The following is a 12,330-nucleotide window of genomic DNA, read 5'->3' on the forward strand; positions in this document are numbered from 1 at the left end:
ATTCAACTTTCCATAGGCCTCCACCACCTGCAGTCTCGTAGGAGACTCACACGAAGTGGGTTCCTGCTGGCTGCTGGCCACATCGGGGCATTGGTCTGGCACAGAGTTCCCCATTGAGTTTGACGAGGAGTGCTTTACCCATCTCAATGGCAAGCCGTGCACCACTGCTGTTCCGGTAGAAATCAGTCAGGCCTGGTTTTGCAAGAGAAGGGGGAACATTATCTTGTAGCATTTCTCTCACACATTTTAAGGAAATGGAAGGGATTTTCATACTGTTTAAGATGGGTGTATTTCCTATTTCTGGTATAACTTTTCCCCCTGCCTTTAGGGATGTACCTCGTAGTGCATTTGCAATGTGTCTTAAAGAGAGAGAACTTTAATGAGTGTACCAAGAGATATGCAAAGCTGTTACCGAGTCTCTGGATCGTGGGTGTTTACCACAGGTCTGGATGAACTTTAGGACCTGGTCCCTGAGTGGGGGTTTTTCCATATGTTCTGGATTCACATTGTAAACCATCTGGGCTTCAGTGTAGTACCTTGTTTTTGTGTTGCTCTTTGGAAAAGAAAAAAGAAAGAAAAAAAAAGAGAGAAAAAATCTTCAGAAAAGATAAACATTTCAGGCATCAGGACCTCCCTACACCTTTTGTAAAGGAGCTTACGGCTATGTTCAAGGAGAAAAGGTGTGAATGTGATAGAAATATCTTGCTCAGCTGCTTATCCTTGAGATCACTTGGCTTCAGGATTGTACTCTTTTCTGACCTTAAACTCACCCAAGAAATCAGATGCTGTCTTCCCTTGCGTCTAGGGAAGGCTTCAGCCTTCCAGGAGTGAGAAGTTTATGCCTAACCATGTTTGGGATGCTGACCTCATGTCCTTGAGGTCTTATGCTGGTATACCCTCTCCAAGCAGGCCCCTTGCTGGAGGTGGTCACCCTTGCCTTCTCCAGAATGCCTGAGATGGAGTTGTTCCTGCTGGTGATAGCACAGCACAAACCCAACAGAAAACCTTCAGAGCAGAGATAGAAAATATTCCCAGCAGAGTGACTTAACCTCCAGACAATGCAGCCATGTCTCCGTGCTGCCTCTCTCTCTGATACTGTGTCCCTTTCCTCTTTTTTCTGCTCAGTCTCATTCGGAGAGGGGGAGCAAGACCCCCCCTGCCCCTTTCCCCTTCTTTACCTCTCTGTAAGAGAGGGGGCACAGAGACTTTCCTGTAGAGGCGGGCTCCAGCATATGGACATTATCTTCCCCGAGCTTGGAGTTGCGTGTGCCTGTGGGGGGAGCAGATTTAAGCCACATTTTGCCACTTTCTGTATTTCATGTTGGATATCTGCACGCAGGCAAGACTGCTTCATGCTCAGAGGGAGGGCTGCTCCAGATATAGCACCCCGCAAGCGGGGAGCTGGTGGGCCAGGAAATGCAGGTGAGGCTCTGTCTCACCGAATGGGTGGTGAGAGGGAGTGTGAGGGGGAAGCTGTGGGATTTAATGGGTCTGTTTCTCTTCCTGCTTTCTATTTTTCTGGCTGAGAAAAATCTTATTCTCAGCACATGTTTCTTCTGGGGAAAAACAACCCACCCCAAAATCTCCAGTGCCATGCTCAGATCTCTCTCTTTCTTAAGTTTACGAGATTGTCTTTTCTTTCTTTTTTTTTTTTATTTTTTTTATTTTTTTATTTTTTTTATTTTCATTTGTCTGTTGATTTTTAAGCTTCTTTCATGCTAAATTTTATGCTGTAAGTTTGGGAGAGAGTTATTAATTTATAAAATCATGAAATGTGGAACACTTACCTCATTACTCATTTTCACGATCTGGGGCTTTGAAGTAAGAAAACCCCAACCGAACAAGTATGAGATTTCCCTTAAAACACCTAAATTTCACTTGACTTTGAAATATTATTAATGTCAGCAAAGCAACTGCATAATTACATTCCTATTTCTCTGTGTTTAGTCGGTGTTAATGTCTATAAGCAAGATCTTCCTGCTTCACTAGCCCACACACATTTTAAAAAATTCTTGTTAGAGCTGCAAAATGTGTTTATAAAGGAATAAAAATCTACCTTATTTGAATTTTTTCATAGTAAATAATTTGAATTGCAGAATATTATTGGTAAACATGTAAGAACACATCATTTATCTTCCTTATGCTGAATATGGGAAGTTTGCCATATCAAACAAATTGTTTATTTTTTTTTTTTACAACTACAAAGAACTAAACAGCAGTCCTCCAAACTGTCTTTGTGCAAAGCCACTTCTGAATTACAGACACACATAATTCTATTTCAGCTAACTTCAGTGGGAGTTAAATACTCAAGAAGTAGCATTCAAATGAACTTTTGGTTATCTATGATAGAGAGAATGAAATCATAGTCCTGCAATTGACAAAATAGGAAAAAAAATGTTTACAGAAACTAGTAGACTGAAGAAACCACTCTATTAAAAGCACAATTTTTTGAATGTTTTAGAGGACTAGAAACAATAAAAATGTCCATGGAAATATGGTTCATAATATCCTTGAAAAATTCATACAGCTGAGTCCAATTTCTGTTATTGTATGCAGTCCTAAAAAACCTGGTAAAGTTGAACAATTAATCCTTAAGTTGCTTTAATGTAGTATACATATAAGCTTATTTTTATTGATGGAGTAGATTTGTGATTGTGAGGATAAGTTCCAGTGTAAATCCGTAGCAAACTTATTTTCAAACTAATGAAAGGATTGGACAGCAGATAAATCTGTACATTTTGTCTCTTTTCTTTTTTTCTTTTTCTTTCTTTTGTGCTAATCCCTTCTATAATGCCTGGGAATATTAAACATGAATGCATTAGGTCCCTGTGTGACTCAGTGGGTAATACAGCTTCAGACATTTTCTTCCATTATCACAGTGTCATTAGAATATTATAATAAAGGTATATATTGAATATGCAGTAAAAAATCAGTTGTGAGAAACAGCTGATTTAAAAATATGTCACATCACTCATTAATAGTGAGAAAACAGTTTCTAACATTGTATAATTGTGAATTAACTATTTTTGCATTTGAAGATAATAGAAGACTTCTAAAACCCAAAATCTAAAATGCACAGATAGAATGTAAGCTGATGTAATCGAACAGAAGAATTGCTATTTTGGGAAATGCCAATTTTTTGGTGGAAAATTTCTACCTGGATATCCACCTTTGTACAGAATGAAGAGAAGTCCAGTGGAAAAAAAACCCGTATGGTCATATAAATAATTACTTTATTGTAAAACATACGCACAAGAGGAAAAAAGATCTCACAGCCATCATTTATGTAGTATCCACACTGACAACTGCTTGAATTGAAAGGATAAATAAGTTAAACAAATTTTTTAAATGATCTATTTTTTGGTACCATAATATATAGGATTCCTTGAATTGGGTCATGCAGTGACCAAACTCTAGGCACCTCTGGAGATCAAGACCGTGGTGATCATGCCTCCAAGGCATACTGGGCATATGACAAGGAAGGCTATTGTCCTGAGCTGGAGCTGTGAGTGTTCTGGGATTTTCTTGCAGAAATCTGCTGTGATGTACTCTTCCATCTCCATCTCTGTGTCATAGCTTCTTTTTCAGTCTGTGATTCCAGATGCAGCTGGTTAGTATATTACAGATCAGGTCGGGCAATTGCATTTGATGTGTGGGGGTCATATGTAAAACCCATATGTAAGAGAGAAAGAGGGAGGGGGGAGAAAGAGAGAGAGGGAGAGATCACTGCCTTGCAAATGTGCAAGGCACAAGCACAGTAAAAGGGTAATGTGTTGGGAATCAAATGGTACGAAATATGTCAGATCTGATATTTCCTTATGTATGTTATTTCCACATTAAAAAGAAAAAATGATAAAAATAAGTTGTGTTGTAACTAACTCTTATCACCTATCATCCTCAGTAAGAATCCAGTATATTTTGTGTACACCTCATCAGTTGAGCTGAACAACTGATACATTAGGTAATGTCAGATGGAAGAGTTGGGACTGCGCTGACTGCTGGTAGAATAGCCTGACCGCTTTCTTTTCACCTCACCTGCTGAAGCCATCAGATATTTCTGGAACAGCATCTATTGGTTGTAGATAGGCTTCTTGTTCCTTGTTAGACAGTCATCACAGCAATTTTTTGATGATAAAAAAGGGAAACTCTTGGGACCTGGATTGAAGCTGGGAAAGTAAATACCTAATATTGAGAACCCCTTCAAGAGAAACATGGCGTGTTTATACACAGGAGAGAGGAGGGGGAAACCACATTTCTACCAAAATCAGAGCTTTATATTGTTTAGCCAGGATTTGTTTATATACTGAGACACAGCTATCAACTTGTAGTATAATGTTGTCAATGCCCAAATTAAAAGAAAACTATGTATTTGTAAAATATATTTTACATTGAAAATGTGACATCATGTTACTGTAGCTCTACATAATTACATATTAAACATATTAATATCTTCAAATTTAATAATCCGTGAATCAATCCACAAGGATCTAAGAGTTTACTTTAAGGGAATATGGTTGCCTTTATTTAAGAATGTAAACACATTTAGGACTATGATAGATAAACCGGGATGAGGTTAGGCTTTCCATCAATTCATTTAAGATTTATGCTTGCAACTTTTGTGATACTCTGTAAGCTTCTCCTGCATGAAGCCCTTGGAATGAAACCAAAATATAAAGATAGAACAATGAAGATATTCTTTATCCAGCTATTCAGTGTTTATTGCTAGACTCCACAGTAATTTGAGAAAAAGTCCTCCTAAATAAGGTGGTTTTTTTTCATTCTTCTTAAACTGTCAATAAGTCAGGTTTTGTAGTGGTAAATAACTATGTGCAGCAGTATTTCAACAAGTCTATTATTATATTGATATGACCTTGAAGAGGAACCTGGAGGTGACTGCAAGGTGTTAAAGTAATTTTCATCTCAGAACTCTAAATACATTTATATTTTTACATGAGTATCAAGCATCTCTCTGGTGAAAATAGTCACTAATTACGCAAAAGAGGCTGGTGAATTTGTCAAGAGGAATTTGGCCTTATGAATTTTATGGGAACTTTACAGGAGAAACAGATCACGGATTTGATGTGATTACATACAAACACAGGTAAACAGAAAAAACTTTGAAATGCATGCAAAAATAACAATGCTAGCAGATTGTTACAAATACATATACAGTCAATGAAGACTTACATGCATATATATGCCACAGATGGAGCTAGAAATGAGTTCCCTATTTAAGGATGAAGAACATTTTTTTATGTAAGATTCTGGTGTGGTTCTTATTGTTAGATATGATCCTTCAGACAAGAATTTTTATGACTGATGTCGGCCTCACACTGCATGTCTTGCTTTCATATAACAAGAAAGCTTCAGCAAAACCGTTTAACTGTTTCCAGGAATAATAGGGAAAAATTGTTTTGTTTGTTAATGGTAAAAATCTGTGTGACCTTACTGAATAAACTGCTTTACAGTAAATGATGTAAATTTAAGAAGGAGGTATCTTGAGGCCAGAAAGAGGTGCATTTTTTTCTTTCCTTGTAAAAATACACACCCATTTGGCAGAGTTATCATTGGATATACTTGATATAATAGCTTATAGTTCAATTAATTGTAGATTTCATCTGTAGTGTGTATGTTCAAGACTGGCAATCTCACAGCAGAGCTAAACATGTCATTCCTTATAATTGTTCCTCTTATGTGCCTCAGTAACTCTAGAAGTGAGGGCAAGCAGATTGTCTTTTTTTCTGCTCTCATTCCTCCTTCATTGTCATCCACATCACTTCAGGGCAGTCTGAAGAAGGACAGATTAATCAGCCTTGAATAAAAGTCTGAGTGGGGAGCAGAGCTGGGACAGGGACAGATATCTGCAGGACTTAGGATCTGAAGGAGGAGACAACAAGCTATAGTAGAGGTCATATATGAGATCAAATGGTAGAAACAATAGAAAATAGGAGGCGAGGTGAAAAAACCTTGTCCAGAGGAAAAGATAGATGTAGAATAAAAAAGGTTAGAAAAGATTGTAAAAGGTCTATGGCCACTAAAACACATCATCATCCAGAACCTGGGGTAGGACCCAGGATTTTTGTTTTTCAGAGTTCCTCTGCTATTTACTAAATAACTGAGGTGTCAGAGGCAGTGTATATCTCTTATTCCCCATAGCAGTGGAATTCAGATTCCAGCACTGTTGTCCACAATTTGAGAATTGGAAAAATTTTGTATGATTGACATTTTTGTCAGACTGAGAAACAAAGAACTGATTATCTTTTTGCTTCCCTAGGCCCTACTTCATCCCACTAGATTGTCTGCTGAATAGACAGATCTCTGAGAATGAGGCACTTTTTCAAAAACTTTTCTTGTGGATTTCCTAACTTTTCAATGTTTGGCCTTGTAGCCCTGATGTTTTGTTTAAATTTGATTCTTGAATGCAGCAAGCACTATGACAAAATTACACAAGTGGGCTATTTGTCACTCATGATCCGTACTATGACTGCTTAAATATATGTATGTCTCTGTGTGTGTGAATGTGCACATATATGTGCTTTATATAGATATAGATATCTTGTTATGTGTTCTCTCTTTTCATATGTCTTTTTGTGGGATGAAAATGGAATAAATAGTAGCAGAGAATGACATAATCCTATAAACAGTTACTTTGGTGAAGTAATTTACCTTATTTGAGTGAGGACTGCCAAATCCAGCATGAGAATTTCTGACATTGATGTTATTCAGATGTGAGAATTTCTAGGATTGCAACTATTGGCTGCAGTTATTTAGAGACTTTCTGTTTCTCCCAGCAGTGTTAGTGCTGCAATATGCTGTAACTAACTGATTGCAGCAAGGATCCATGCTAAATTTATACATACTGAGCTCCCACATCTCTCCAAAAACGTATGCAGATAGCTAGTGTTCATGCAGGCAGAGCCATTTGTAAGTTTAAAGTTACTGGTTTACGTTAATACTTATAGGACTTGAGCCTTGGTTATTTTGTTGTCTTCCTAAATGGGAAAGGGATATGGACAAGCCAGGACTAAACTGCCAGGAGTGTTAGTCCTGCCAAAGCATTTGTACTGTATCTAATGCTTTTCTTGAGCCAATTGGTCAGTCAGTCAGTGATTCTTTCTCCCAAAAAACTACTCCTAAGAAGGAAAACAAACCTAAGAACTTAGCAGCAGAAAGGGTATGTATTAGAGAAGAACAGACTTTTCTCTTGCTTCCTTTCAGCTACTCCAGAGAAATAAGATGTGACATAATGCATATGAACTACCAAATACCTAACACTTGATGACATCCAAGAAGTGGATGGAACAACAGAAAATCATATAAAGTAAAATTTTATGAATGTTTCAGTTCTTAGATGTGCAGATTAGTAGTCACATGAGAAAGAATTCAAATCTCTGTTTTTCATGTATGTATACATATACCCCTGTTTCTTCTGGTATTTTACACAAATGTGTATGCATATATGCACATATTGCTGTCTAGTATGTATATACTCTCTTATGCTCATCTGCAGCAAAATTTTGACCTCAGATGCTGTATTTCAGAAAGTTTGGTAATCTTCGATTGCATTTATAATACCAGAAGAGTTATATCAAAATGTTTTTTGCAATGGTCAGTCAACAGTGCTAAAAAAAGTGTATTATACCATACAAAATCTGTCAACCTCAACAATTTAGGTATCAGATTAGGAGAGCATCACTGTCTATAATTAATGCCATTTTTAGGAAAGAAACTGAAAATTAACTTGAACAGGCCTGAGCCTGGTAGTTTCTTTACAGTGAGAGTTTACAGTTAAGAATTTCTCACTTTAATGTGTTCCTGTCTTGCCAGTAGCCACATGTTGGGCTTCTTTGACACTCTATGATAAGGTTTCATATGTTTTAAAAAATGATAAAGTGTTGTCTGGGTGTGGGAAAGATTGAGAAAATAAGCAAGACAAATTTAGGGACAGTTTCTGTGTTGCATTGACTACCTGACTGTGCTAAATGGGATGGCGACTTCCACTGCTTATGTCCTGTATGTCTTTCTCTCAGACAGGGAGACACTGTGGTATGATGAAGGGGGTCTGTTCTGTTATGCCCTGCTGTTATGCCCTGCTGTTTGCCACATTACATCAGGGGATGTAGCATCTGAGGGTGAAGCTGGCTACTCCTGGTTGGAGATGTCTTTCTTTCCACTGAAGTTATAGGACAAGAGCAATTTTAGGCTGAGGAAATCCCATGCTCCTGAAAGAACTGTACTCAAGTTTGCTTCTGAGCAGGCAGCATTTTGTTTGGTAGCATTAAAAACAAAGGAAAAAGCACATGGAAAGCTAAACTGGTCTGAGGGAGGTCCAGGGGGAATTCGATTCTGTCTTCCCATGTCTAAGGAGCTTGTGCCTGATGTGGGGAACTGGGGCCCAGCTCTGGGAAGGCAGGCGTCCAGATCCTGCTCCATTCAGAGGGATGAGATGGTTGTGACTGCATCATTTGCAACAGTGTTGTTCTCAATTTCACTTTCACACTCCCGAGTGCATTCCTTCAGCAATCCCCTGCCTCAGGCAGCTGTTTATTTTGCCTTCGTCAGTCTTAAAAAAAATAAAATTAAAATAATAGATAATGTCTCAAGTGTCCACTATAATAGTTTGCCTAAATATCTCTAGATTTTAGATTTTCCTCTTTATAGACATTAAAAGTATTTTACACATCAGGTTTTTAAAGGTCAGAGAAAGTATTGTGGACATTTAGGTATGCTTTTATAACATCCAATTATAAGCAAAAATTAAAATTAACAGCAGCTGAGCAATGAGTAAAACAATCCTCAAACATAATACTGTTAGAAGGTTTCTTAAATACCATCAGAATATTGGCAGCTTTGAGAAATTCAAAAGGAAAATAGTAGGATCAATCACATACAATATTTTGTGGTTTTCCCCCGGAGTTTGTTGACACCAGTATTTTTGAATTTCTTTATTACAATCTGCCTTGTTACTGATAGAACTGGGTTCTTCACTATTTCACGTTAAGTAATAAACCCCTATCAAGCCCAAGAATGGCTATATGTGACACTTGAGGCTTCTGTCAATTGATTAAAGTCAAGTGGGTTGTGCCAGTTTGCAGACCTTACAAGAATTTCACTCTAATTGTCAGAAAATCTCTCTTTTATTTAACTGAAATGTGGATGAAGTTGTAAGTGGAGGAATTTTTTTCATGCTTAAAAAGACATGATAAGAGGAATTTATGCTGTGACTTTTCAAGCCATTTCTTGGCTTTAGATGGAGAAGTGGCTAATGCCTTGAGCATTTCACGTATTCATGAGGATAATATAGTCAATCAAATTAACTTATTTTATTTGTCAATAACAGATAAAGATGTTTATGCATGCCATTACTTGCTGATTGCTTGTTAGTTTTACAAGTGTCTTTAAAAAATAACCTGAAAACAAATGTGATTATTCACTACATTGTTTGAAAGAATAAATTCTTTTCAGCTTTTCAGAACCATCCGACTGGATGTCAAAGTGCCTTGAGAGTACTTTTGGTGTTTTAGTTGAACTTAGTTTACTCTGGTTGTTTTTTTTTGTTGTTGCTCATTTGTTTATTTGGTTGGTTTATTTTTCTCTCATTTTTTCCCCATGCCAAAGATTGCCGAGTCTAGGTTGATCGTTTGCCATAGTTCATGGCTTACATTATGAAATGATGATAACTAAGAAGGAGGATGAATTCATGGAAAATGAATATTTCTTGGAAAGTAAATCTGGAATATAGATATATATAGATCAACTGTAATTACCAAATCTGATGAAAGTAGATCTGGAATATCTTACATCTCCTCTAGTAAAACATAAACAGATGCAAAATATCCAACATGATATTTTTGGTCACTTTTTGATGCCTGTTGTTATACCTAAACTACCAACATCAGGATGAGTTTTTTATATACTGAGAATTCTATGTTGTGTAACTTCAAGGTTTTGTCTTGCAGAACTTTAATTAACCTACAACCACTCTGGAATAATCCTCTGAACTTTATATTTATTACAATAGAACATTAAGAGAATCGTGACAGCAGAATAAATTCACTTAAGTTATTTACTTATCTTAGCCATTTATATGTACTTGGTTGAAGTGAGACATCAAAATAAATCAGTTAATTTGTGTCTTGGTTCAGTGTCTTTCCTGTAATAATAATGACAACACTAAGAAACAGGACCTCCTATGAAATTTTTCCATAATTTGAACTTTTGTTTAAGTTTACTCTCTCGCTAAATCTCACATGAAGAGTTCCCTTAATTTCAGGACAAACATATTTCAGTAAATCCACACAGGAATATTAGTCTTATTTCATTTAATCACCAAATCCTAACAACTAAGCATTCACTTCATTAAAGACACTAAAAAATTCTGGCCAGCTGTTTCCTGCCACTTGGCTGAGGACAAGGTGAAGAAAGACAAGCAATTCAATCCTTGGTAACTCTCAGTTGTGTTCAGCATAATTCTGCCACATAATTATACTTTCCTAATTTTATTCCTAAACTGGAATCTGAATCCAAGGGGGGTTCTGTGACTTATGGGCTTAAATTCTGACATGTTTAAATTCATGTTGTATACACAAAAATTTCCACAGATTTGTGTAATCATCTCAGACTAATGTTTTGTTTTGTCAACTCTGCTTTCTTTGCCTTTTTTTAAAATAACTTTAAATTACAGTGGTCAAATAGATTGAAGAGGGAGGTATAATTAACATACTAGTTGTATATACAAATGATGGATTGGTTATTTGCTCTGTTCCTGGAAAACTGTTTCCTGTTGTGGTTCAAATACAGAATTCTGAAATATTAAGAACTCTTTGTCAAAGATCAAGATGATTATAGCATGGTGGTTTTAAAGCTGTTAGTAATTTTTATGCACTGAAGGTAAAAGAAATACTGAATACAACTGAAGAGTGACTTAAAAAATATTCATTTGATTGTATGAAGAGTCAGGCCTGATGTCTGTAAAAGTAAGTGCTAAGATACCAAATCATAAATCAATATTTCACGGCCAAAATCTAAACAGGTATAGATCACCGAACTTATGCGGACTTCTGCTAAGCTGTGCTTGTTTATATAACTGGGTCTGGCTATCGGGTGCTGCAAAAATGACAAAGTTATCCAGTTTGGTCTTAATACAAGAGAACTCTTGGAGAAAGATATGCTTGTCCCTGGAAACAAAATGTAGTGTTCTGTACAGCCTGTGGAGAAGATTAGGTATGTCAGGACAAAATCAAAACCTGTCCACTAGCCCAGGGAATGCTGAGAAGGGCTGTGTGAAATCCTGTCCCTAACTGGGGTTCAAGTAGCCCAGCCCAGGCATCCGAGTCCACTTGGGTACAACATACTAGTGTCCTCCCTCCAGTATAGGAGTGCTGATCATTTTCTTTGAAAAAATAAGAAAGATACAGGCTTTTAAATAAAATAAGTCACCTCGTCACCGCCTAAGAGCTGCAGAGCTGGCAAATTTTTACAAATTTCTTTCTCTCCACTGTGTATCTCCTGTCCCAGTTCAGTGTCCTCAACCCCCTGAACCAGGGGATTGGGATGTACTGGGCTGTAGACTCTATTCCTACTACATAGGTTAACTAATAGGATAAAGCACATTCATTTTCTCTCAGCCTGGGGTTTTAAAATCGAAGCACATCTTCTCATGATACTGTCAGCAGCTTGATTTCATTAGCACTTCCTGGACATACTCTGTGGGTTGTGATCTGAGTCAGGCAGCTCAGCCAGTTGGGACTCATTCCAAAAGCAAGAAATACTAAGCACTAACTAGACAGGATCCCTCAGGGGAGTCAGGACTAATTTGGGATTCCCACCAGGTTAGTAAGCAAGGTGCCCAGTGCCTCATCTCATCTCAAACCAGAGCAAATCTGAACACTGTAAGGTTTACATTGTCTTCAGAGCTAGGCAGCAGCCAAAGAAAAGTTTTTGAATATTAATTTTGGACTTAAATTTATCCTAAACTCCACTTCAGGTGTTGTGTTCCTGATAGGCCTGCTTTCCTAAATGTTTCCCTTCAAGAGGTCTTCAGTGTGTGCTTATAAATTAGGCATAAAGCTTAGATGTTGCCTTTGAAAAAGGATGCTTTATTCAATTTGGTAAGTGTGACCAGTTGCAGCTTTAGGTAAGGATCTTAGAAGGTAATGTATTGATTTTCTCCTGATGCACTTTGTAAGTTATGTTGTCTTATCTGCTTTTTAGATTTCTGTGTATGATTCTCGGGGTTTCTTTGCCTTTGACTATATGTTTTTTGAGAAAGCATTTTTATTCAAACAATATTGAAATTCAATTTGTTTTTTACGGTTATATGGTGGAGAT

The sequence above is a fragment of the Pseudopipra pipra genome, chromosome 1, assembly GCF_036250125.1.
Source record: "Pseudopipra pipra isolate bDixPip1 chromosome 1, bDixPip1.hap1, whole genome shotgun sequence".
Lineage (NCBI taxonomy): Eukaryota > Metazoa > Chordata > Aves > Passeriformes > Pipridae > Pseudopipra > Pseudopipra pipra.